Source organism: Sorex fumeus, unplaced genomic scaffold (genome assembly GCF_029834395.1).
Source record: "Sorex fumeus unplaced genomic scaffold, SorFum_2.1 ptg000044l, whole genome shotgun sequence".
In the NCBI taxonomy this organism is placed as follows: domain Eukaryota; kingdom Metazoa; phylum Chordata; class Mammalia; order Eulipotyphla; family Soricidae; genus Sorex; species Sorex fumeus.
Genome location: NW_026606101.1, coordinates 9,420,122 through 9,444,865, shown reverse-complemented (window position 1 = coordinate 9,444,865; position 24,744 = coordinate 9,420,122). Strand labels below are relative to the sequence as shown.

The window sequence follows — 24,744 nt, the reverse complement described above, 5'->3', positions numbered from 1 at the left end:
GGGGGGCAGGCGAGCGGCTGCTGTGGGGGGGATGGGGGAACTCTGCTTTAGTGGAGGTGCTCAGGTTAGTTGGGGGGGGGGCTCACTAGGCAGTGCTCAGGAAGACCGGCTGCAGTGCCGGGGATCAAACCCAGGTCAGCCACGTGCAAGGCCAGCACGGACCACTCTAGCCCCCTCAGACTTCACTGAGCCTCCAGGGGAACCTCTGTCCTGCAGTCCTACCTCAAAACAAACATGGTGGGGATGGGGGAGCCAGATAGTCAGGAAACAGCTGGGCGCAGTGGGGGAGGGGGCCCAGCCCCCCCCCCCCGCAGCCCCCCCAGGAGGGCAACAGGAAGGAGGGGCTCAGCCTGTCAGGGGGAGACTCAGCAAGGAGTCCCCAGCCCCTCCCACGGGACAGGAAACCCCAAACCTCACCTTCCGTCAGGGAAGGACAGGGAAGGACCAGGCGGCACCTTCCTAGGTGACTGGGAAAGGTAAGAGACCCTGCCAGGGAGGTCGCTCCCCCATCCCCCCCCCCCCCCCCCCCCCGCCCCGAACCCCGCCCACTCTACCCTCTCCAGCTCACCTCCCCTTCCTGCTGGCAGCTTAACCAGATTATTTAACCTGAACAGAAAGCGGGGGAGAAGCCGGGCACCAGCCCTTCCCCTTAGGGTTGATCCTGGCCAGTTGCTGAGGGGTCACCAGCTCCACAGAACAGCAGCCCCCCCACCCCCGGTGGCTGCTTCCTCCCGGGTCCCTCCAACACCTCCCCACTCCTGGGTGCCCCTGGCCTGCACCCTCTGGCACCCGCGGTGGTGCCCTCCCAGGACTTTAATTAAATCTTTAAGAAGCGCTCCCCGGGGCCAGAGCAATAGTACAGTGGGTGGGGTGTTCACCCTGCATGTGGCCAACCTGGGTTCCATCCCTGGCATCCCATATGGTCCTCCAATCATCGTCCGGTGTAAGCCAAAAAACAACAACAATAAATAAATAAATTAATTAAATAAAATAAAATAAAGAAGTGCTCCCCTCCAGGGAATGCTCACTTATTATCTGCCCATTTTGCAGAAGAGGAAACAGCCTCAGAGGTTGCCCAAAGCTGCATAAGCGTGGGACTAAGGGAGCTGGAAGCCAGGCAGCTCTGGGAGGCCAGGTCCCTACACTTCAGCTGTGTTCTACTCCCCTGCTGCTCTGGCGTTCCCTTTGCTGGGCCAATTCCTAATGATCTCATCTTTCCAGAAGGATCCCTCCTGCCTCAGTCTCACTCAAATTCCCCTCTGAACTCCAGTCCTCTCTGAGGGTAACGATTTCGGCTTGCATCTGCCTGACTGCCCATCTCTCTCCCCCTGCACGGGCTGGGAGGAGGGTAGGGGCTGGGTGTGCCTGTCCAGCATCACCCAGGATAGGCCAGGACACAGAGATCCACACCACATCCCTATGAGCGAACCAGTGAATGAAAAGGGAGAGGAGAGGGTGAGGGTGCAGCTTAGGGGCCGGGTGCACTTACATGCATGAGACCTGCTTCCATCCTGGAACACACACACACACACACACACACACACACACACACACACACCTATGGGGGAGCTGGGAGCGATACCACAGCAGGTAGGGCGTTGGCCTTGCATGCAGGCGACCACCCAGGTCCGATTCCCAGCATCCCATATGGTCCCCTGAGCACTGCCAGGAATAATTCCTGACTACAGAGCCAGGAGTAACCCCTGTGCGTTGCCAGGTGTGACCCAAAAAGAAAAACACACAAAGAACCCAAGGATTCTGGTCAGCCTGGGGGGGTGGGGGGGAACAAGCCTTCCTGATGGCTCCCCCATGCCAGCCCCAGTGTCGGGGGAACTTGGGCAGCCCTAGAAATGGTCTCAGACCCCCCTCCCCAGGCCAAAACTGAAAGACAGGCAGAATCCTCACGCTCCCCTATCTACTCTCTGTCCACAACAGCGTCCCTGTCCACTGCTGGCTGCCTGAGCCCAGAGGTCAGCCTGCAGGAAGCAGCCTCTCAGAGGCAGACCCGCTCCCCGAGATGGAGCAGTTCCCAGGAATCCTGGGGGATTCGGCCAGGAAGAGTCTCTTTAGAGAGGCCAGGCTGAAGGGCCAACCATGAGCTCACTCTCCTGCTAAGAATAGCAAGTGCTCTCCGAAGCCCAGGGTTGCAGCGTTTACAAAGACATTCCCGTTGAATCACCTCCCGGACCCATGCAGGAACCTCAGGGCCGGGCAGGAAGGGAATGGCCATCCCAGATCCGGAGAGGAGCTTCGAGAAGCTCAGGTCACACCGAGAAACCTTCAGCTTACAGCCTTCGAGCTCCTCTGCCTTCCCCCAGAACTGACAAGTTCATGAACTTGAATGAGAAGGCGAAAGAGCAACATCCTTATTTAACCCCTAACGTCTGATTAAAACGTGGATATCCTTCTATTCTGGACCAACTGCAGTGGGACGAGCAGGATTACCTGCGACTCTGCCACCCAGGGAAGGCACAGATATTTTCTTTTCACAGCACAAGGCCTGCTACAGGAACGTCACACTGTTTGTCCTCATCAGCACTTGGAAACTCCAGTGGTTAATAGACCTGACACCTGTCACCAGATCCCTGAGTTTACAAACACACATATTACTATACGAGAATGAAAATACATATTTTGACAACTGTATCTCAGTACACTTAGTTTCATTTGCATTTGATCTACTTTTCTTGGTGCTGAGGACTGAACTCAGGATCTCTCACGTGTCAGGCAGGTATCTGACTGCTGAGTCGCCTCCTGAATCCTGCATTTTGTTTTTGTTCTAGGTTTTTTTTTTAGCCACACCCATGCTCAGGGCTTATTCCTGGTTCTGTGCTCAGGGATCACTTTTGGTGGTGCTCATGGAACCACTGGTGCTATTGGGGATCGATCCGACCTTAGGGAAGCAAGGCCTTAAGCCCACTATTGTTTCTCCAGTCCTGTATTTTTTTTTTCCTTTTGGGTCACACCCAGCGATGCACAGGGGTTATTCCTAGCTCATGCACTCAGGAATTACTCCTGGTGGTGCTTGGGGGACCATATGGAATGCTGGGAATTGAACCCAGGTCGGCTTTGTGCAAGGCAAACGCCCTACCCACCGTGCTCTCGCTCCAGCCACATAGTCCTGTATTTTTTTTTTTAAATAGGGCTGGAGCAAGAGCACAGCGGGTAGGGCATTTGCCTTGCACGTGGTGGACCCGGGTTCAATTCCTCCATCCCTCTCAGAGAGCCCAGCAAGCTACCGAGAGTATCCCGCCCGCACGGCAGAGCCTGGCAAGCTACCCGTGACGTATTCAATATGCCAAAAACAGTAACAACAAGTCTCACAATGGAGACGTTACTGGTGCCCACTTGAGCAAATCAATGAGCAACAGGATGACAGTGCTATAGTGCTATTAAAAAAAAATCCTGGGGCTGGAGAGATAGCACAGCGGGTAGGGCGTTTGCCTTGCATGGGCCAACCTGGGTTCGATTCCCAGCATCCCATATGGTCCCCCGAGCACTGCGAGGAGTAATTCCTAAGTGCATGAGCCAGGAAAAACTCCTGTGCATCACCAGGTGTGACCCAAAAAGAAAAAAAAAAATCCTGACCCTACAAAGGGTCAGAGAGACAGTGTAGCAGGTAAGGCACTAGCCTTGCACACAGGAGACCCGAGTTCGATCCCTGGCATTCCATATAGTCCCCAAGCCCCACCAGGAGTGATCCCTGAGCATAGAGCCACGAGCAAGCCCTGAGCACTGAAACAGCAACAAGCAACAGCACGAGCAAGCCCTGAGCCCATGAAACAGAAACAGACACACAAAGCCCTACCCTGCCCACGCCTCCACCCTCACTGCCCACGGCCTCCTGGCCTCCTCTCTCTGACTGGGCTCCAGCCACCCGAGTTTCCTCCTGCCGGAAGTCTTCTCTCCCATCACACCTGCCAGCCCTGGGCCCTCGCTTCTCTCTTCCCCCTGCCTGCATCCCCCTGGCCCTAGAGGCCGCCCCTCCTGCTCAAATGCCGCCTCCTCTGAGAAGTCTTCCAGGCCCCACTAGGCTCAAAGCTGGATTTGTTCCATTGGCCGCACTGCAGGCATCTTTGTGCAACGAGTTATTTTATTTACTGGTCCGTTTACGTGGGCAATGTTCATCTCGGGAACTAGAACATGAGCTTTGAGAGGGCCAAGCCCACAGGGTGTGCTGGGCATGAAAAGGATCGGCTCAGTTAGCACTGCCCAGGGAGGACACGCGGGATACCACTTCCTGCCGTCCCGGCCGCTGCTGCTGCTGCTGCTGCTGCATCTGTGACACTGAGGCCTCAGACCCCAGGGCCGGGCACATATCCAACCCACCAACTCTGCCTCCCTACGGGGTCCCAAACCCACCCACACCCAGAGCCACTCAACCTGGCAGAGCTGAGCCCAGGGCCCAGACGCCCGCCCTGCAGGGCAGCAGCTTAGTCTCCCCACCCATCCCTCCCTCGGCCACCGCCCAGGCGGCCAGCCCATCTGCCACCCTGGCGTGGCCCCGGAAGGGCTGACCTGAAGAGGGCCAGCAGTGGCCACAGGCAGCCTGCCAGGCCCCGCCCAGCCCCCAGCAGGGCCGCCATCTGTGCTCCCTTCTGCCCTGGGGGGGGGGGGGGGGGCCTGTCAGGGCTCCAGATGAGATCATTGCGCTGAGCCCGTGAGGGAGGGGGGCAAGCTCTGCCAACGCCACGGGAGGGGCTCAGGCAGGGACTGGGCCTAGCAACGGGAAGGGACCCTGAGCACAGAGAGGGGCTGGGGCAGCCCCAGAATCTCCCAGCAGGCCCCAGGCTTCCCAGGACAGAGTACAACCCCACTCCACACCACGTAGTGGACATGGAGTTCCAGTCTGGGGTGGGGGGGCATCGGGATGAAAGGTTCTGAGGAGACACCAGCCGGGCATCACGGGCTCCACGGCTCCCCTGCTCCAGGGGGCTCAGCGGCTGCCGCGTGAGAACCCATGGGGTCATAGAGACGACAAGGGCCTGTACTGACCTCTCCAATGAGCAGGGGCTCCCCACAACCCGCCACTGGTGGGTGAGGGGCCCAGGGCAAAAGGGACAGTCAGAGCCCAGGCCCGAGGCCCAGTGCAGAGCAGGGCTGGAGCCTGGAGTGGAACCTATCTAGGACAGGGTCTGGCCAGGCTCACGTGGGAGCGAGTCTGCCCACATGCATCGGTGTGTCTGTGTGTCTGTATTCCTCTGTGTGCATGTCTCTGGGTCTGCATCTGTAAGTCCCACGTGCGTCTGTATGTCTGCGTGTCTACATGCATGGCTGTGTGCATGCTGTGTGCCAGTGTCCACGTGTTCCTCTGTCTGCATGCCTCTGTGCGTCTGCGCATGCATATCTGTATGTCCCATGTGTGTCTGTAGTTCTGTGTCTGTGTGCATATCTGTGAGTATGTTGAGGGGAGCAGACGCCTACAGTCTCCCGCCACCCTGTCCTGGTCCTGGTCTGGCAGGTTGCTGGCCCATTGCAGGCCTTCCCCCAACACCAGCACCAGCACCCAGGGAGCTGCCGGCTACCCCTAAGGGACCCTCTCAGCAGGGGAGCCTGACAGTGTCCCCTCCTGCCCTTTCTGTGTGGACAGGAAGGAAGGCGGCATCTGGATCTGGATATGTTGAAAACATCCCTACATGGCCTCTGGAGCGCGGCCAAACCTCCGAGAGGCCTTCCGGGAGGAAAAGTGGCCGAGTGTCAGGGCTGGCCTAGGGCTGGCCTCCGCCCGCACCCAGCCCAGCTGACGGGGAGCACCCTAAAGGCTGTGTGATTTTTGTGTGTGTGTGGAGCGATAGCATATCAGGTAGGGCATTTGTCTTGCACATGGCCAACCCAGGTTCAATTCCTCAGTCCCTCCCACACGGCAGAGCCTGACAAGCTCCCCATGTCATTTTCGATATGCCAAAAACATTAACAAGTCTCACAATGGAGACGTTACTGGTTCCTGCTCGAGAAAATCAATGAGCAATGGGAGGACAGTGGTACAGTGCTACAGTGTCTGTTCTGAATCACACCTGGCGGTGCTCAGGACTTACTCCTGGCTCCGTAGTGGGGCTTGGGGGACCCTAAGGGGGGCTGGGGATAGAACTCGGGTGGGATGCGTGCAAGGCAAGTGCCCTCCGCACTGTGTGATGGCTCTGGCCCCAGGTGTGACCTGCGGCAGCCCTGACTGCTCAGAGCTGCAGCGTTCACCTGTGTACAAAGAAGGGAGTAGACGGGCCCCCAGACGATCCTCTCCTCCAGACAACACCAGTGGGAGGGTCCATGTGAGGGCTGGAACTGCCCAACCAATTCCGGGAGGGAATCACCGGGAGCGATAGCACAGGGGGTAGGGCGTTTGCCTTGCACGAGGCCAATCAGGTTCGATTCCCAGCATCCCATATCACTGCCAGGAGTAATTCCTGAGTGCAAAGCCAGGAGGAACCCCTGAGCATTGCCAGGTGTGACCCAAAAAGAAAAAAGAAAAAAGCTCCAAAGGAGCCTTGTGGAAACCCTGAGGTCCCCACACGGGGCGGGGTGGGGTGCACCCTAGGGGCTGCTGGTGTAGGAGGGAGGAAGGAGGAGGGAATCCAGGCAAGGGGGGGAGGGGGCAGGCAGCTGCGTGGACGGTGGACGGTGCGGTGGGGCAGCAGGAGGGCAGTGGGGGACCTTGGGCAGGCCCTGGAGGGAGAGCGGCGGATGCCAGTGACCCAAGCGGGGTGAAAGGTTTGGCCGGTTGAGCCCCCTCTCTGCAGCCTGGGCTCCCGCTGGGCAATGCGGGCTCAGGAGCAGCTTCCCAGCAGCTTCCCAGCAGACCTGCTCACCAGGAACCTTCCCTGCTCCCCCTCATTGCCCTCCTGGGTGCAGCAGAGGCCCCACCCCCCTCAGAGCTAGAGGCTGAGCCACTGTGGAGATAGAGCTGAGGTTCAAACCTTCCTGGGCTGGAGGAAGGAGGGCTGGCCTGCGGCTCCCATCTGCTGCCTGCCTGCCCGCCCCTCCCAGCCCCCTAGGAACGCCGAGGCTCCACGCTGTGGGCCCCCTGGGAAGGCTCCACCGGGCCCAGCATGCTCTGAGGGGCTTCCCCACCCACTTCCAAGTTCAGCACCCCAGGGCACAAGCTGTGGTACAGAGGAAGCAAGCAGGGGGCACCGGGAACAACCTCAACCTCGGTGACCTGGACTGCAGGCCTGATTTAGCTGAGCCCTTCCCGGACACACGGGCGGACACACGGGCGTGGGCCCTCCTTCCCTATGCGCCCAGAGAGCGCCACCAAGCCAGGGCCCTGAGCAGCCACTCACAGGTGCCCTCCTGGGAGATGAAGGGGCCTCTTGTAGATAGGAAAATGGGCTTATTGCAGGCCTGCGCATGGCGATCTCTCTCTCATTCACTCACACATTCTCTCTCTGTCCTGTCTCTCTGTCTCTATCTCTATCTGTCTCTGTCTCTGTCTCTCTCTCTCTCACACACACACACAGACACACACACACACAGTGACAGCCGAGTGTGCCCTCTGACCTAACCCAAAGGCAGACTTGTCCATCAACCCAGCTTGTCACTTCCCTGCCACCCGGGGCCCAGGGCAGGCCAGGCCTTGCCCTCGGGCAGCAGATGCCTGGGGATCTGACAGCTGTGAGCCCACCAGCCCTACCCGAACTGTCCCTCCCCCTCCCACCCCCCACCTGCAGGCCCGGATCACTGCCTTTCATTCTATCAGGCAACAACTATTTATTGAGCCCGTAGATGTGCCAGGCACTGCTCCAGCAGCTGGGCACAGAGGCAACCACTCAAGGCTAACAGTTTCAATGCCTCTTCCTCCAGGAAGCCTTCCAGCTCCTCCTGAGGGCCCATGTCTTCAGCCTCCTCCACCCCTGGCCTCCCTCCCTCCTGGTTTCCCAGCAGAATTGGGCACCGAAGAGAGATGGGAAGGGCATGGTCCTCCATGGCCCCCAGCAAAGGGAGCAGGGGAGGGAGATGAGGGCAAACAGGAAATTCCGAAGGTTAGAAGGGAGTCGCCCCTGGGCACTATTTCCCCACTGGGCCTGAGGCCTGACAAACTTCATGTCACTCAGCCCACAGGACGGTCCCACTGCTAGGAATGGGGGTGGGGGGAGGGCCGAGGGCAGTGTCTCCTGTCTGGGTGAGCCCCTGGTGCTGCCCACCGACCCCCAGCCCCAGATCCAGACCCACTCAGAACTGAGCACCATCGCTAAGTCCCCACTGTGGGAGCAGCCGGTGGAGCAGGAAAGGGGTTTCTAGTCTCTCCAGGGAGATGCCGACTAGGACTTCCTGTGTTTCTCTGTGGGTTAAACACCACACGCAAGTGTGTGTGTGTGTGTGTGTGTGTGTGTGAATGTATAGGTAAGGGTATATAAGTGTGAACGTGAGCAACTGTACGAATGTGTCCGAATCTAAGTATGTGAGTGTGTGAAAGTGAGTTTAGGTGTGTGTATGGGTGTGAGAGTGTGAATGTGAGTGACTGTGTGTGATCTAAATATGTGCGTGTGAGTGTGAATGTGAGGGTGTGTGCATGTGTGAGTATACGTGTGTGAATGAGTGTGCACGTACGTGTGTGTATCTGAATGTGTGAGTGTGTGTGTGCGCCTGTGTGAATGTGTGAGTGTGAGTCTGTGACGCTCCCGGCCCTGCTGACGCTGCCTGCGACGGAGGTTCTGGGTCTGCGCGCATCCCGTGGGTGCCTCCTGAGGGTGCCTGAGTCCCGGGGGTGTGCGGGACCGCTGCTCTCTGGGAGCTGGCGTAGTGTTGCTGTGTGTACTTCCGACAGCGGCTCTGGGACCTGCCCACGTGTGTCTGCGGGCGCGAGACGCGCGTCTGCGTCTCCTCACTCTGGGCTTCTGAACCTTCCCACTCGCGACTCCTCTCCCCCGAGACATGCAAAGCTGGGCGAACGCAGCCAGAATCACCTTGGATTCGCTCCACGTGGGATTCTGAATGAATCTGGGGGGGTGGAGGGGTGGCAGGGAGCGGGGCTGTTGCGTGCCCAGAAACTTTTACTATTGCCAAATTTTTCACGCCCCCTACATTCAGCTACAGTTTGAGAATCGAGGTATGGAGCCCGAGTGATAGTACAGCGGGGAGGGCATTTGCTTTGCATGCGCCAATCAGGATTCGATCCCTGGCATCCCCTGTGGTCTCCTGAACACCACCAGGAGTAATTCCAGAGTGCAGAGCCAGAGACTAACCCTGTCAGTGAGTAACCAGTGAGTAACCCCTGAGCATCACTGGGTGTGGCCCAAAAAGCCAAAAAAGAAAAAAAAAAAAAAGGAAGCCAAAAAGGAAAAAAAAAAACCCATGGGCTGCTCACCCATCCAGTGTCTGGTGGAATTGGAAAAAAAAAAAAAGTTAGGTATGCAGTTTGCCCACTTTGGGAAACACTGAGCGAGATCAAGGAGAGTTTTCCACTATTTTATGATGATGATAATAAAAGATGTACTTGGATAAAAAATAATAATGAAGCAGCAGAAGGTATGGGTTGGGAAGATCACAGGCTTTGCTTACAAGAGACTCGTGTGCAAGCCCCAACACGGCACGGCCCCCCAGCACCCAGGAAGCAAACCCTGAGCACAGAGCCAGGAGTGCTGCCTAGTACTGCTAGATGTGATCACCATCCCCCCAAAGGGGAGAATGCACATCTGGCAGTGCTCAGTGACCATGCCTAATTCTGTGCTCAGGATCACTCCTGCAGGTGCCAGGGGACTGTACGTGACGCCAGGGAGCAAACAGGGTGGGATGAGCACAAGGCAAGCCCCTCACTCCTGTCTAACTCTCTGGTCCCCAGGAGGTGCTCGGTGCAGGGTACTGTGCGGGTCTGTGCCCCTACACTCCGGGAGCAGAGTGCCCTGAAGGGAGGGGGAAGGGGGCCGGCTGCCAAGTGCGGGTCAGGAATGAGGTCTCAGTGTTCCCTGACAGCCCATGGAAGCCCCAGGCCGCGCAACTGCAGCCTCACATTTTCCATCTCACCCGAGCTGCCCCCGCCCGGGACGGGCACGTGGCTGAGGACTCCAGAAGCCTCAGGCCTCACAGCTCGGCCAGCCCTGTGCCTCAGCAAGTGACCACAGCTGACAGTGACCATCTGGCCCCGGGGAGAAGCATCCTGGAGCCCCCCCGTTCCATCGCCTAGGAAGCACCAGTCACCATGGCACCCAGACACCACGGCAGGGACCCGCACCCAGGAGATGCTCAAAAGACAGAGCTCAATGAATGGCTGAATGAACGAACGAAGTGAAGGGATGGGACAGGCACAAACTGGGCGCCTGTGTGCATTGTCACACTGAGAAGGGTCTCTGGGGCAGGCAGCACCCGACATCCCTGTTCCGCAGAAGAAACAGACTGAGAACGGTTCTCCCAGAAAAGCCAGGCCAGATACCTGCAGTGTGGGAGGCATGGGGGATGGGGACGGAACACTGTGTGTGCACGTGTGCGCGCGCGCTTGTGTGCGTGTGTGCGTGTGTGTGTGTGTGTGTGTGTGTGTGTGTGTGTGTGTAGCGGGGACTAGACAGACAGGGCCAGCAGAGCTCCTCAGCATGGCCAGGCAGGTTCCAGCACCAGCTATGCCATGAGGGCGCTTCTCAGCTTCCTCTTGTGTTAAACACATCTGCCAGGGAGGGCCAGCGGCTGCCTTGCTGGTTGTTATAAAGAACAGAGGAATGGGGTCGCCCCTCCCCCTCCCCCTCCTGTCCTCTCCTTCCCCCCTCTTCTCTATTCTCCTCTGCTCCTCTCCCCTCCTTCTCCTCTTCCCTCCCCCCCTCCTTTCCACCTCTCCTCTCCCCTCCCCTCCTCCTCTGCCTCTCCCGACCTCTTCCTTCCACCTCTCCTTTCTCTTTCCCCTCCCTCATCTCTGTCCTCTCTCCTCTCCCTCCTCTTTCCCCTCCCTCCCCTCTTCCCTCCTCTCCCCTCCCTCTTCCCTCCTCTCCCCTCTCCAGTCCCTTCCCCCCTCTCCTCCCCCCCCTCCCCTCCCCTCTCCTCTCCTCTCCTCTCCTCCTTCTCTCCTCTCTCTCCTACAGTGCCAGGACTGAACTCAGGGCCCCACACACGAGACAGCTGCAGTCACTCTACCACCGAACCCCAAGCTGGGGCCCCTCGAGCTTTCTAAAAACCCAGAGCCCGGCACATGGGGAGTGGCTGGGAGTTGGCAGCATCCAGGAGGCAGGCGCCCCAGGCCACTAGCATTCCAGCCCTCTGCGTCCCAGCCTAAGTATCACAGAACCCTTGTGGCCAGATCCAAACCCACTCACAATCCAGGATTTCTGACCCTCCTTTCCTGCTCACCCTTCCCCTGTACCCCACACTGTGCCAGGTGCTTACACACACACACACACACACACACACACACACACACGCAAAGAGTTATTTGCTCCTTGCTGGAGAGAGAGTGCAGCAGTATGGTGCTTGCCCCTGCACATGGCTGACCCATGCTCAATCCCCGGCACCCCCATCTGGTCCCCAGGAATGATCTCTGGTGGAGTAAGTTCTCAGCACTGCTGGGTGTGGTCAAATCAAGACCCTCGACAAGTCTCAAGGAACAGCCGGGGGCACAGCAGGGTCCTGAACAAACGGGAACCGCCAGCTCCAGGCTCCAGGCTCTGGGCACACGGGCACGAGAAGGGGACCCAACCCCAGGTGGCCTGGCTATGTCCCCAAATGACAGGGACGTGGGGGTGTGGAAGCCTTCAAACAATCACATCAGAGCTTCCTGAAAGGGGGCGGGGGAGGCCCGACTCCGTCCTGCCCGGGCTGAGAAGCCCACACTTTCCTCGGCGCCCCACACATGGGCCTTCCAAAGCTAAAGGTCCAGCCTCCTGCATCATCCCAGCCGCCCTGAGCGAAGACACAGCCACCCAGGCTGCACCCGGGATAGCAGTAATAACCCCCCGGGGCTGCCAGATCACAAATCCTTTCATTTTTTCGTATACCTCCTAGAGCCGGGAAGCAACAGCATCTGGGTGTGTGAGAAGCTGCACAGGCTCATTCTATCACCTTCCTTACAGGGAGGAGGTGGGGACAGCTCAGAGGGGCCCAGAGACCGGCCCCGAGGTGCCCAGTAAGTGGCAGCCTCAGATCTCAGAGCCAGTTGGAGGCCTCCAACTCTCCACCACTTCCGCCCAGACCTGGGGGGGGGTCCCAGCTGGTCCTCACTGCCGCAGACCTGGGTCATGGGTTCTGGGAGCTGAAAACTTCCCCTCCCTGCGCCCAGTAGGCCGGACACAGCCAGCGTGTCACTCGCAGTGAGAGCTGTGTCTTAGAACCCTGGGACCTCAGAAGCTACTGACCTCAGGGCCCGGGAGCAAGTCCAGAGATTAAGACACTTGTCGTGCAGGCAGTCAACCCTGGTTTAATCCCCGGCACCACCTCTGAGCTCAATCAGAATAAAAGAATGACTCCTGAGCACAGAGCCAGGAGTAGCTCCTGGGTGTGTCCCCCCTCCCCCTGGGCCCTGCCAAAAAAAGTCATAACTTGGGGCTGGAGCAATAGTACAGCGGGTAGGGCGTTTGCCTTGCACACGGCCGACACGGGTTCAATCCCTGGCATCCAATCTTGTCCCCTGAGCACCGCCAGGAGTAATTCCTGAGTGCAAAGCCAGGAGTAATCCCTGTGCATCACCGGGTGTGACTCAAAAAGACAAAAAAAAAAAAAGTCATAACTCTCAGACTTCCTCAGCCAGAAAGAACCCTAGATCAAGCCTAAACCAAAGCGGGCACCATGCCCCTGGAGATGGCCTTGCCCAGTGCCGCCCACCAGCCAAGAGGCACCGGGGCTCAGTGACCCTCCCCTCAGCTCAGGCAGCCGCACACACGGGGCATCGGGAGCTCACTTCCGAGGAACTCGGATTCACCCCACAGAAGCAGTGTGGCCCAAGGAGCAGGATGCATGTCATAGCACGCTGCTCGCTCACTCGGAGCCCTGCTGCCCAGGAGAACCAGCCCTGGGACCAGCAACATCAATGCCCGGAGGTCCCTCCCAGGTCAGCCTGACGGCCACCCTGCACAGCGAGCATAACAGTAGCTGGGCACAGTCCTACGCTGCCACGCTCAGGCCATGCGCTCAGGCCACGTCCACTGCCTCGAGTCCTCCACACTGGCCACTGAGGCCGGAATAAACAACTCTCTAGAGAGGGTCAGAGACAGGCCACAGGCCTGCGGTCCCCAAACAGGGGGGGCAACCCCCCACCAACGCCCGCCTCTCGAGCGCCCACGCTCCACACTTTCCCTGCAAGTGGACAGGCTTTTTCCTGGTGCCCTGGCCTGGAATGTCCCCTCCAGCTCCTCCTTCGCCATGCTCCATCTCCCCCCTCCTTGGTGCTGGCTCTGCTCTCAAGTGCCGGGAGGGCACAGTGTCCTTCCCTGGCCCCACCGGAACCCGCGCTGACCTTTACTGGTCCCCCACTGCTGCGGCCCAGTTAGTGTCCAGTCCTCGGTGGGCATTCAGGAGTCAGTGAGTGGAAGCCAGAGAGATAAAACCCGGCTAAGGCACCTGCCAGGCACGCAGTCCATCCCCAGTCAATCTCCGGCACTGCCTGTGGTCCCCTGAGCACTGTCCTCTGAGCACTGCCACAGGTCTCTCCTGAGCGCTGAGCCGGAACATCCCCTGAGCACAACAGGTGTGGCCAGCAACCCAACACAATTTTTAAAAAGCCAGTGAGTGAATGATTGAGAGGCCAGCGGGAAAGAGACAGGACTGACCCACGAGTGGGAAGAGGAGATGCAATTCTTCCCCAGAGAATCCACAGGGGACATGACAGCCGCCATGAGGGGTAACAGTGGGGCCTGCAGTCCCCTTCCCCTGGGGCATGTGCCAGGGGCATTATCTTACTGCCCCCAAGGTGAACAATGCTCAACACCTCTTCTGACAAGGAAGCCAGGGACTTGAGACATTAAACAAGCTGCCCCACAGATCACACAGCCGAGAAGTTCCAGCTCCCACAGGCAATGTCGGGCTGAAGCCTGAGCATGAAACCGCAGACGGGGGTGGGGACAGCTGGGGGGGGGAACGGAAGTGGGGGCAGGGGTACCCTAGTCTGGCCCATGCTTGCAGTGGGGCCCTCCAGGCCAAGTGGGACCCTCCAAGATACCTCCCCCCTCTGACCCACCATCCACCCACTGGCCCTCCATTTCCCACAGGCATCTGAAGACGTAGGTGCTGACTGAACCCCAGCCCGCCAACAATGAGGGGGGCATTTGGGAAGAGACGCCCCAACATCTCACAGATGCGGAAACTGAGGTTTGGCCCAGCTTCGAGGGAAAGGGGCAGATGACTGGACTCAGACCAGCCTGACCTGTGCCACACGCACTTAATGGAACACAGGCCCAGGGCTGACCATGGAGAGAAGAGGGGACAGAGGTGCACTCAAACGGGCCCCAAAACTCGATGAGAAGGAACCCCCTTTGGTCAGAGGAGCTGCTTGCCAGGCTCCTCTGCCCGGCTGAGGGCTGCTGACTTGGTGGCGCTGGGCCAGGGCCCGCTGCGCCGTGTGCCCGGCCATGCACAAGAGAGAAAACACTCCTGCCTCTTCCCAAGCCTCTTGCATGCCCAGCCGGGGGCGGTGGGTGGCATATGGAGCCCCCGAAACTCCCAGCTGTACCCCAAGCCTGCAGCCTCCAACTGCTCCCGCCCACTCCACGGTGGTGGTGGTGGGGGGGGCCAGGGATGTGCTCCCCAAGGAAGCGATGTCCCCTTTCGGTGTCCCCTTTCGGCAGGGGACGGCAGGCTGTGAGGGGCAGCGCCCCTCTCTCTCCCTGCCAACGGGGCAGGTCCGCGGGGCAGCTGTGAGGCCGGCGCCCGCCCCGGTCTGTGGGATTAGGAAGTGCCGCTGAAAGCATCTCCCGCGACGTCCTCCTCCCAGGCGGGGAGACCGTTAGAGGGGGCGGAAGTGGGGCTGCAGCCAAGGGGATGTTCCCAGATGTCCCGCTTTCCAACGGGAGCCGCCCAGCAGGGCAGGCGGGGACAGGCCCGCCCTGGGGAACACCCCGGTGCAGGCTGGGCCGGGATGCACACGGTGGTGGTGATGGGGGGTCCCCCCGGGTACACAACGGCAACGGTTCGGGGGGGCCTCCGGGGATCCCGGACCCTCGCCCCGAGTCAGGCAAACCCGACGCAGTCTCTCCCGGCCCCTGCTCGCGAACCGCCCCCCACCCCGTTCCGGGAGGGTCCCCGGCCCGAAGCCGGCGGGGGCTGTGCGCGCGCGCCCGGGGCGCCCAGGGCTCCCCGGGGCCCCCGCGCCCACCGCTCCGCGGCGGGGCGCCCGCACCTTGAGATAGTCGTTCTCCGAGCGCAGCTCCTCCAGCTCCCGCACGAAGCCGCCGGGCCCGCAGTCCAGCAGCTCCTCGGTGAGGTCGGAGAAGGCCAGCGAGGCGCTGAGCGGCAGGCGGCTGCTGCCCGCCGACGACGCGGCCACCGACGGCTCGTCGGGCGAGGCGGGCGGCCGCGGGGGCTGCTGCTGCTGCGCGGGCGGCGGCGCGGGCGCGGGTGCCTGGCCCGGCCGGGGGGCGCCCGCCGCCGACTCGGCGTCGCTGCCCAGCGCCAGCTCCAGGCCCAGCAGCCGCGCCTCCTCGGACGCGCAGTCCGACACCTCGGAGCTGCTGTCGGTGAGGCTGGGCGGCGGCGGCGGCGGGCGCGGCCCGGGGCCCGGGCGCGGGCGGCCCTTGGCGCGCACGCCCGAGCGGACCCCGGCCACCCGCGCCCCGGCGCCCCGCGCCCCCGGCGCCACGGCGCGCCCCTTCTTGTCCGGCCGCGCCGAGGACGCGGCGCTGCAGGCGGCGGCGGCGGCGGCGCCCGGGCCCGGGCCGCGCCGGCTCTTGCTCAGGGACCAGCCGGCCACGTCCTTGGGCCGGGCGGGCGACGGCGCGCGGTGGCTCTTCTTCCGCTCCGGCGCGGGCGCGGGCGGGGGGCCGCAGCCCCGCGCGGGGGGCTCCCCCGCCGCCTCCATCGCGGCCTCCGGAGTCGGCCTCAGCAGGCGGCGCGCATGGCCCGGGCCCGCGCGGCCGCCGCGCCCCGGGGGAGGGTCCCGCCGCGGCTCCTCCCGGCCCGCCTCGCCCCCGGGGCTGCGCTCGGGCCCCGCGCCCCGTCGCACGGCCTCGCCGCCGCTCGGCGCCCGCAGCGCGCGCCCCGAGCGCCGCCACGCGCCGCGGCTCCGGCTCCGGCTGCGCCCCGCGCCCGCCCCCGCCGCCTCGCCGCGCCCCCGCAGCGCGCCCGGCCCGCGGCTGCTCGCGCGACGGTCGCCCTCGCCGCCGCCTCCGAGTGCCGCGGCCGCCCGGGCCCCGGCTCCGCCCGGCGCGGCCCGCCCCCCGCGCAGCCCCGCCAGCTCCCCGCCCCGCCGCCTCGGCTCGGGGGCGCGCGGCTCGGCGAACAAAAGGCGGACGCGGCGGGAGAGGCGGGGAGGGACGCGGGCGGCGAGCGAGGGAGGGATCTGCGAGGCAACAGCGACCCCCTCGAGGGTCAGGCGGGCCCGGGCGGCCGCCGCGGCCTGCGCTCCCGGCGCCTCCGCCGCGCCCCCGGCCGGCCCGCCCCGGCGCCCGGCGTCCGGGCCCGGGCCGCGCGCGCGGCGGCACGGGGGGCTGCCCGGCGCGGGCCCGGCCGAGCCCGGGTCCGAGCAGCCGGCTTCCATCGGCTCGCCCGGGCCCCCGGCGCCGTGCGGCCGCGCCGAGCGCGCGCGCTCCGCCCCCTCCACCTTACAAAGCCCGAGCGGTTACCCCATTGTACGGACCGGGAGCGCCGGGCGCACGGACGCGCCGTCGGGTCGCCGCCCCCCGCCCCCGCCCCCCCGGACCCTCCCGGGCCTCCGCCGCCCGCCGCGGCCGCCCCCGCCCCGCACCCCCCGGGAAGGGAAGGGGGGCGTGCCCGGCTCTGGCGGCCTGGCCTCGGCGGCCCGCGGGCCCCCGCACCCCAGGCGCACACGCCCGCCTCGCCCCGGCCCCCGCCCCCCGAGTTTCGGCCCGGGAGGCGACCCCAGCCGAAGTCGGTCCGGCGATGCTCGCGGCGCGCCCGCCGGCCCCCGCTGCACCCGCGCGCCCGCCGTCCCGGTGCGCCCCGGCGTCTCCTCGGCGCGCTGCCCCGAGCGGCGAACACTCGTGCTTGATTCCTCGAGTGTCTGTCACACCTTCCCCGCCCCTCCCTCCGCCCCCTCCGCGCGGCTGCTCGCAGACGCCGAGCCAGAGCCGGGCAGAGCCGGGGGTCCTCCACGGCCACACCCCCTCCGGGTGGCACCTCTTGCTGCCCCAGGGAGGGGGCGCGGGGCTGTGCTGAGCCCGCCCGGGCGCCCTCTCCTTCCAGCCCGCTCTCCGTCCCCTCCTCTCTCTCCCCTCCCCTTCCCTTTGGCCCGCTCCTGTTCCAGGTCTTTCTTTCTCTCCTCGTGCCCGTTTTTCTCCTTCTTTCTTCCCCCGGTCTCCTTTCTTTGCTTCCTCCAGCCCGTGTCACCCAGCCGGCACCGTGTCCCTGGCGCTCCCCTCCCACTTGCAGTGGTTGCCCTCCAGACACGTGGTCTTCCTCCTCTGAGTGCGTTTGAGACTGGGAGTCTCCTCCCGCCTCTGAGTGTCCCCCCAGACTCTCCCAGCCAGCAAAGGAACCTCCACTTCAGGTTCTCAGCAAACCCTATATATATGTGTGTGTGTAGGGGGGAGAGGTTCCCACCCTCTCCCGGCCCGCGACCCCAGGCAGCTGTAGGGCACTGAGCCACACAGCGCTGCATTTGAGGGACGTTTGCCTTGCACGAGGCCGACTCGGGTTCGATTCCCAGCATCCCATCCCATCTCCTGGTGGTCCCCGGAGCACCTCCAGGAATAATTCATGAGTGCAGAGCCAGGAGTAACCCCTGAGCATCGCTGGATGTTACCCAAAAAGCAAAAAAAAAAAAAGCTGCACAATGTGTGTGTGTGGGGGGGGAATAGGGCTCCATGCAGTGGTGCTCAGGGGCTACTCCTGACTCTGTGCACAGGCATGACCCCTGGCGGGGTTGGGGAGCACATGCCATGCCTGGAGATGAGACCCAGGCTGGCTGCATGCAAAGGCAGCTCCCTTCACCTCACCTCTGGCCACAAATTCTAGCCAGCAAGGTGGGCGTGGCGTGGCTTGACACAGCTCCCACTGGGATGTGGACCACTGGCTGTGCTCCTCACTCAGGAATACATAAAATGCATATTATTAAAATGCAAAAACATAATAAATTGGGTCCAGGGAGTTAGAGCAAAGGTTCAGACCACCTGCTTTCCATGCCAGTGACCTCGGATCTATCCCCAACACCACATAGCTGCCCAGCACCTCCAGGGATGAGCTTGGTGCTAGGAGTAACCTCTGAAAGTCACCATTCAGAGGATGTGGTTCCAAAACAAAATAATACATAGTTTGTTTTAGCAGTGCTCAGGGCTCACCCCTGGCTCTGCTCTCAGGGATCACTCCTGGCAGACTTGGGGGAACACTGGGGATCAAACCTGGGTCGGCTGTGTGCAAGGTAAATGCCCAACCCAACAATACATATTTTAAAGTTGATTAAATTTTCCTTGTTTGTTTGAGCCATACCCGGTGGTGCTCAGGGTGTGACTCCTGACTCTGTGCTCAAGGATTACTCTTGGCAGAGATTGGGGGACCATACGCTATACAGGGGATTGAACCTAGAAAGGGACTGAACCCAGGTCAGCTGCATGCAAGGCCAGCGCCCTACCCGCTGCACTATCATTCCAGCCCAAATATTTATCTCTAGGGCCAGAGAAATTGTATAGTGTGTAGGACACTTGTCTTACACACAGTTGTCCTGGGTTCAATCCCTCGCATCCCATATGGTCCCCTGAGCATGGCCAGGAGTGATCTCTAAGTGCAGAGCCAGGAGTAACTCCTGAGCATCACCGGGTGTAATGTGGCCCCCCCCCAAAAAAAATTTTTTTTCTCTCTAAGAAGGACGTCTGCTGGGTTACTCATAGGCAGGAAGAGCACCAGCTGCCAGTGAGGCTGTGACTTCCTGTCCCAGACACTCACTGTCACAGTCTCTGCTTGGCACTTGGCGGAGGACAAGGATCCACAAAGGTTAGCAGCATCCCTCCTTGTGGCTGACTGGGTTTTGGAAAGCAATCTCTGGATTTCTGTCATTCTCAGCCTGGTGTGGCCCAGACCCTCTCTGCACTGAATGTCAGGGTCGCTATTTTCTCCCCTTGAACCTAAGTCGAGTTTTGCAGCTGTCACAAACGGCGTGACCACGTGACTTCACTATAGCTCACAAAAGGCCCTACAGCTCTGCCCAGCTCCGCTTCCCTCACCCAGAGCCACCGAGCTGGGAGGAAGTGTGGGCATCACAGACAGACCATGTGATGGTGCGTCCCACAGCACCTCCGGTGCGGGTACCCACAACAGCCTCACTCCTGAGAGAGTGAGCCTTCAGGAGATTCAGCTGCAGATGCAAATCGAATAGAAAGACCTGTCCCACGGACCCTGTTCCACTGAAAAAATAGATATTGTTTGAAGCCACTAAACTTTGGGGGTGGTTTTTTACCCAGTAGTGGCTAAACAGAATGCCCGCCCAGGTTCCAAAGCTTGGGAATGAGTTACAGGATTGGGACAAATTTGAAACGGGACACTCCATCGCCCCAATTCCAGAAGCTGTGGTGCTATTGTGTAAGGTCCAGTCCAGCACCCGGTGATATGGTGTGAAGCTCTGCTTCAGAATTTGGAAGGAAGATGGCTGGAGGAATCGATCGGGATGGGAGTGTGTACAGAAAGTAGATAAAGGACCAAACATGATGACCTCTCAGTATCTGCATTGCAAACCATAATGCCCAAAAGTAGAGAGAGATTATGGAGAATCATATCTGCCATGGAGGCAGACGGAGGGTGGGAAAGGGGGGGTATATCGGGGATATTGGTGGTGGGGAATGTGCACTGGTGGAGGGATAGGTGTTTGATCATTGGGTGATTGTAACCCAAACATGAAAGCTTGTAACTACCTCACGGTGATTCAATAAAATAAAAAAAAAAAAGAATTTGGAAGCATTCAATGATTGTAAAACTCAGAGGGAAGAAATATAAATGCTGATCATCCAGTTCAAGCTCTTTCTTTTTTTCCTTTTGGTTTGATTTTGGACCACACCTGGCTGTGTTCAGGGCTTAGTCCTGGCTCTTGGCTCAGGGATCACTCCTGGTGGTGCTCAGAGGACCATTTGGAGGACTGAGGATCAAACCTGGGGCGGTTACTTGCAAGGCAAGCACCCTATGTTGCTTCAGTCCCTCCGCATTCAAGCTCTTGAATTGACCAACAGGATGGAAACTTTGTTTTTTATTTTTTATTTTTTTTGCTTTTTGGGTCACACCCTGCGATGCACAGGGGTTACTCCTGGCTCTGCACTCAGGAGTTACTCCTGGCCATACTCAGGGGATCATATGGGATACTGAGAATTGAACTCGGGCGGCTGGGCCAGCCACGTGCAAGGCAAATGCCCTTCCCACTGTGCTGTCTCTCCAGCTCCAGGAGGATGGAAACTTTAGAGATTAAATACTAAAAGACTTCACAGAGGTGATTATTTTAACTTTTTTTTTTTTAATGCAAATGACAAAAGAAGCCAAACACTAGCTGAGGAAGAAGTTGTTAGGGGTACCAGCTGGTAGGGGATCTGCTTTTAACAAAATCACAGAAACTTCTCTGAGCCGGAGTCAGAGAATTCCAAGCAGAGGGAAGAGCAAGGGCAAGGGCCCTGAAGAAGGAACAAAGTGTGGATATTCAAGGGGTGAGATGGTCAGTGGAGCTGGAAGGTGGGTGGTGGGAGGAAGACCAGGCAGAGCTAGTATGGACAGTAGATACCAAGACAGCTCCCAGTGGGGCTGCCCCATCCCCCACTTCTTCCCTTCCTTTTCCTATTGGTAAAGTAATGGGGGTCCCAGCCACACTTGCACATTTCGGTGGAAGTGCACCCTGCGGTTCTCAAGACAGTGCTCACTGGGGGGTCGTACTCATGGCCATGGGGATGGCACATCTTTAGTTTCAGTGCATGGTTGTGTGGGATAGGGGGTGGTGTATGGTGTTTGCACCTAAGTGCCATGTAGCCAAGCAATGCCATAATGGCAACTTGAAGATGTGGGGTGACGACAGAGAATGAACTCTCAGCCTTACACCTCCAAAACTCTACCACTAAGTCATGCCCCCAGCACCCTATGTCCTCCCCTTTTTGGCAGGGGGCACGCTGGTGGTGCTTGGGGTTTACTCCTGGCTCTGCATCCAGGTATCACTTCCGGCGGGCTCGGGGGACCATCTGTAGTGCCGAAGTTCAACCTGGGATCAGCCAAATGCCAAGCAAGCATTTTGGGGAGGTGGGGTGGGCGACCCTGCAGTGCCTAGGGCTTACTTCTGGCTCTGTGTTTACGAGTGACCCCTGGTGATGCCTGGGTGATCACACTTGGTGTCAGAGATCCAACTGCAGTTGTCTGCATGCAAGCACATGCCTTTACCCCTTACTACATCTCCAGCCTATATTTATAAACTTCCTTTATAAACAATATGTATTCATCTTATTATTATTAGGTTTAGGCTGGAGCGACTGCACAGCGGTAGGGCATTTGCCTCGCACGCAGCCAACATGGCCGACCCGAGTTCGATTCCTCCGCCCCTCTCAGAGAGCCCGGCAAGCTACCAAGAGTATCTCGCCCCCACTGGCAAGCTACCGGTGATGTATTTGATATGCCAAGCACAGTAACAACAAAGTCTCCAATGGAGACGTTACTGGGCCCGCTTGAGCAAATCGATGAACAATGGGAGGACAGGACAGGACAGGATTATTAGGTTTGGGGACCACACTTAGTGGTGTTCAGGGCTTACTGGCTTTGTGCTCAGAGATCACTCGTGGTGAGCCTGGGGTACCATATAGGGTGTCAGAGATCAAACCCAGATTGGTCATGTGCAAGGCCAGTGCCTCGTCATCGCTCTGGCTCTGCAAACTCAGTTAAACTTAGAAGTCCTCCATGGAGAGGCTGTTCTATCAGCATTTTCCCTCCTCACTGGATACTGAAGTTGCTTCCCGGCACTGCCTTGGCGGTTCTGAGGAGGCCGGGTGTGGTGTGGTGCTGAGGAATGGAGATCTGAGGTGCCAGGCACGGGGGCACCTCAAATCCCATTGTGGATGCTTTCATCCTGTTGTGTTTTTGGGGGTGCCCACCATGCAATGCAGAGGGAACATGCTGGCCGGGGTGCCTGAGTCTCCCTTGTGTACAACGTCCCTGGAGCCAAAGTGAAAGGCTTTTAGGACTCTTACAGGGGGGTCATTATTCCTGCCAGGTCCCACTCTCACCTCACGTTTCCACTCCGGAGGACAAAGAATGGGGAGAAGAAATCAATGTCTGCTGTAGGTTTGAGTCTGTAGGTCATCAAAGGCCCCACAGCTCACAGCTCTGCCCAGCACCCTCTCCCATGACCCAACCCGGGGAGCCCAGCTATGTGGAAGCCCAGGACTTCTAGGCAGGGATGACCCGGGCCTCTGGCAGGCGGGGCCAACTCTCCTGCTGAGGCTGGAAGGCCTGGTGGTTAGGGAGCACTTACCCTGGGTGGTCAGGGAGTCACTTGCGGCAGAGGGGCACAGGCCAGGCCGTGGAGCCCCCGAGTCCTGGTTTGATCCCCACACTGCATGCCCCTGCCTGTGCCAGCCCCACTGTCTCTCTGGCCTAAAACAACATTTGTGTTGCAGTGGGGCAGGGCGTGTGGGATCGTTCCTTTCTGCTCCACTTGGCACTGCGCAGGGTGGCCCTGAGCGTTTACAGTCGCCACATACACTGCAACAGCCGTGTTTCAGGTGATAACAGGGCCCTGTGCTCACCTGTTTTGCCCACAACAACAGGTCCGTGACAGCTCTGCAAAGGGACGGAGCACACCCGCGGGAGGGGTCTCTGACGCCATGTGAAGAGGGAACGAGACAGTGGATGCCCACCCCGCTCACAGAGACTGCTTCGGTGGGCATATCTTCTGGGGGAGCTCTCCCTGGGGTCGCTGACGGCCCTTCCAACAGCTGTTCAGATTCAGTGACAACAGAAGACGCCCTCCCCGGGGCTGGGATGGAGCCTCACGGCGTGACAGGTCCCCCAAGGAAAGACTCGGCACTCCATCAAGAAAGGGGAGCAGGACTGTCCTCCACGCCTCCCTGCCCTGAGCCTCCCTCCTGTGGCACGGGCTGATGGCTGGGAACCCCCAGAATTACTCCCTGTAGCCTTTGCACGCCTGAGGGGAGGGAGCCAGGCCTCAGAGGGTGGAGGGGTGGAGGATCATGGTCAGACCAGCTCATCGGTGATGGCGACAGAGCAGAGCCAGGGGGCAGAGCCGTGACAAGGTCTTGTTTGTGTGTGTTTGTGGGGTTTGAGTTTCTGATGATGACTACACCCCCTGCCAGGCCTACCCAGCTGGAACCAGATTGGGCACGGGGCCAGGGCCTGCCACCCTCAGGGCCGGCATAAGAGGCAGGGGGAGGGTCCAGAGCCCCTTGGGGCAGAGGTGCCCGCACCGCAGGGTGGCAGGGCACAGAGCTAAAGCAGCGGCCTCCAGACCACCAGGTGAGCAGGGTGGCTCTGGAGGGGCCCTCTGCGGAGGCCAGGAGGGGGAGTCATCGAACCTGTGTCCTCAGGCAGGACAGAACGCAGCAGGGTGAGTACATTTCCACAGGCTCCTGCTCCTTTCCCCTCTGCGTGTCACCCTTGGCAGTGACCAGCTCCGTCGCTGGAGACTGGAGGAGACAGTGGGAATGACTTGCTGATCTCTGGAAAAGGCAGCACCAGGGGTGGAGGGTGTTACTGTCTGTTTGAGGGCAACATCCAGCAGTGCTCAGGACTTACTCCTGGCTCTGTGCTCAGGAATCACTCCTGGCAGGGCTCAGAAGACCACATCCCACGCAGGGTCAGCCTTGTACAGGCACGCGCCTTCACCCCTGCACTCTCTCTCTGCCCCCTACTTTTCATTTATTTATTTACTTATGTATTTATTTATTTATTGCTTTTGGGTCACACCCGGTGATGCACAGGGGTTACTCCTGGCTCATGCACTCAGGAATTACTCCGGGTGGTGCTCGGGGGACCATATGGGATGCTGGGAATCAAACCCGGGTCGTCTGGGTGCAAGGCAAACACCCTACCCACTGTGCTACTGCTCTAGCCCCCCCCTTTTTTTTTTTTGCTTTCTGGGTCATATCTGGCAATGTACAGGGGTTACTCCTGGCTCTGCACTCAGGAATTACACCTGGCGGTGCTCAGGAGACCATATGGAATGCTGGGAATTGAACCTGGGTTGGCCGCGTGCAAGGCAAACGCCCTACCCACTGTGCTATCGCTCCAGCCCCCCTACTTTTATTTTAAAGAAGAATTTTATTTGGAGGGGCAGTGTTTGGCGGGCACAAGCCGTAGCTCCTGTATTATCTCCCGGGCCCAGCATTGTCATCTTTTGGGCAACCAGACACCAGGTCCTGGGGCTGGCCCCTCCCTGGACTGGACGAAGGCCGGAGGGGGCTCCCCACACGTTCTCTCCATATTCCCGATGCTGCAGCGCTTTAGGCAGGTGCGGTTCTTACAGAAGAGGAGCCTGGAGCACAGGGCCGTGACGCCTCTTGCTCAAGGTCGCAGAGCAGCGAGTGCAAACCAGAATCTGAATTCCTGCGTGCAGAGCCCTTGCTCTTTCCCACTCTGCCATCTGCTGCTGCGAAGCTGCGAGCGACAGTTTTCTTGTCGTTTGAGGTTGTCAGATTTCTTTCTTTCTCTTTGGTTTTTTGGGTCATCCCCCAACTTGGTGCACAGGGGCTACTCGGGGCT

General features: G+C 59.9%; 1 protein-coding gene across 4 annotated transcripts in view; it reads right to left on the bottom strand.

Annotated features, from left to right (window-relative positions):
- Positions 1-15,676, bottom strand: part of MTCL2 (microtubule crosslinking factor 2) — a 63,879-nt gene extending 48,203 nt beyond the window's left edge. For 3 of the 4 annotated variants that reach the window (XM_056121246.1, XM_056121245.1, XM_056121247.1), the window contains exon 1: positions 15,242-15,371. The gene's annotated coding sequence lies outside the window, so the exon portion shown is untranslated. Of the gene's footprint in view, positions 1-15,241 lie in introns of all 4 variants that reach the window. The other variant, XM_056121244.1, reaches the window with a different exon arrangement.
- Between the last annotated feature and the right edge of the window lie 9,068 nt (positions 15,677-24,744).